Source organism: Opisthorchis viverrini, assembly GCF_000715545.1.
Source record: "Opisthorchis viverrini unplaced genomic scaffold opera_v5_211, whole genome shotgun sequence".
Taxonomy (NCBI): domain Eukaryota; kingdom Metazoa; phylum Platyhelminthes; class Trematoda; order Opisthorchiida; family Opisthorchiidae; genus Opisthorchis; species Opisthorchis viverrini.
In genome coordinates this window covers 866,985-869,442 of record NW_008751861.1, presented here as the reverse complement: position 1 = coordinate 869,442, position 2,458 = coordinate 866,985, and positions in this window count along the sequence as shown.

The window sequence follows — 2,458 nt, the reverse complement described above, 5'->3', positions numbered from 1 at the left end:
CGAACTAGCTGCAAATAAAGGTTCGGGCCATGGCATATGCTCGCACTTCCTGTTTCTGCTCCCATAGACAGCTTCACCGAAGTTTTACAATTAATTAAAACTTAAGCAGCGCAGCATCGGCCTAAAAAATGCTCTTCATGCCTACATGACCGCACAATTTCACTACTGCTCACTAATTTCCTTGAGGCCCAATAAAAAGTATCAACATCTAAAATCTAATCACAATGCAGAGAAGCTGAAGTTAAAAAGTACAGCCACACTTAGCTAAGTATTTGTTTGGACCACTGAGTCACCCGAGATCAGCGTGGCCAACTCGGTGTAGCGAGAATTTTTTGGTTTTTGGTTCTCAGGTTATTGGACTAAACCGTCAGGGACCTGGGTGACAAGTGTGTCCATAATGGAACGAGCCATTTTTGCCGGAGTTCAGCTAGAGATTTGCACTTTCGCACTCTCAGCGGTTTAGGGTTCTCGCGACATTCCCCAATGACGTGGTAAACGCTTGTGTTTGACCTTTCAGTAAGCTTCTCCGCTTCTTTCTGCAAGTCTGACCCTGTCTAACTCGGAAATTTTGACTTGAGTGTGAAGATTATTGCTATGCTTTCACTGTTTGTTACGGAAGTAAGCGGTGAGAGCTCTACGTACTTTGCGTTCCCGCGGAGCTTGAATCCTTCCAAAAGACACTGCCCTTTGTTTTCGAGGTTTCTCCAAAGGTTGGGTGGGTGGTGGCGGTTACATCGACGTGCTTTCAGGGGCACAAGGGTTCATAACTACCATCAGTTTGATCATACATTCAATCTCGGACCAACTAACACAAAGTAGGAGCCTACTTCGCACCACTCCCATGAAGCTACTGTGGCCCAGCTCCCGCTCCCCAAGGCGACGACCCTCAGATTTATGCCTGATTGTTGGGTGGCCCTTTTGAACGCGTACCGTCCGCTCCAAGAACTTCTGTACGGTAAATGGGTAGGGAAGTGTGAATAGGAGCCCTAGTTTTATTTGCTTCATTTCTGGTGTACCCAATCTGCGTAAAGCGATTCGTGTTCAGGCTTTTTGCGGACACTGACAAGAAGTGACTATGCCTGTTCCGTTGGCGTAATTTCCCCGGAGTTGATTAGCCTGCCCTCCTTCATGTACCTATCCACTAGGGGGGCCACGGCGGTCTTTATTGCCTTGTCAGATAGCTGGATAGCCTTCTTCGCAGCCAATGAACCTGGAATGGACGGAGCAAAGTGCTCGTTCAGCAAAAAAGTTTCCTAATCGAGGTTTGACACGGTCGCCGTTTTTGTGTCTGCGTCCTCCGGGGCCTTAAAACGAAGCACCCGTATCGCATCAAGTATCCCGATTAAAGCGGAACATTCACATTGATCTTTTGATTCACCAGTTGGGACTTGGTTTAGTTTCTGATCAGTCACGGAAAGCATTGAACCCTTAAGGTAGAGGCAGTTGGAGCAAACAAACGGTTCAGGAGTGTCAGCCTGTTAGATAATCTGATCACCCTGTAAACCCGTGCATTTAAAATGCCGCCCGGTCATACAGGTGAAGCATTGCGCACCGAACCTTACGTTTGATGGAAACCCATGATCCCACATCTGTTGTGGTTCGTCGATGGCTGTAGGGACGAGCATGTATTGATATTGGTCCCGAAAGAGACTGGGTGCATCGCGAAAACTGAGCGCACACTGACATAGTGTGAGAATTAGGCAGTATTCATAACCTGCTGAAATAAAGCTGGTGGAACGTTCAGACGAAAGGGAAGGAAATTGTATCGGAATAACCCAAAGGGTGTGTTGAGCACAGTAAGTTTACTGGAGGCTTCGTCCAGTGGTATTTGAAGATAAGCATTTTTGGATCCATTTTTGAAGACCCACTTGAACCTGATAAACGATACAGTACATCTTCTGGCTCTTCATTGGTGCATGTACGTTGCAGTAGCCGCGTATTTATCGTAAGCCAGTGGTCCACACAAATCCTCGGAGTTACACCATCAACCTTCAGTGGGGTAACCACCGGAGTTGCCCAAATTGATGATTCGACAGGTAAGCCAGTGGCACAAATCCTCGGAGTTACACCATCAACCTTCAGTGGGGTAACCACCGGAGTTGCCCAAATTGATGATTCGACAGGAGTGAGTCATCCTTCGTCACTCATTGAATTTAATGCTTGACGAACAGGCTAGCGTAAGCCAAATGGAATAATCCGTCTCTTAAGAAATATGGGCTCTCCTGTAAATTCGAGCATCACCTTGGGAATTTGCATGCCACCTGTAGCCTTAGGGCATTTAAGAATAAGTTGTTTGATTTGATTCTCATTCACAGAACTCGGTAAGGTGGCACCGGAATGCAGTGAGCTCAGAACTTTGAGTCCGATAATCGATGGTCCCGACGTTGAAACCAAAAAATTACAATCGATAGAGGTACCTTGGGGTAACCTCACAGGGGTCGTGCAACTACCAAATCAA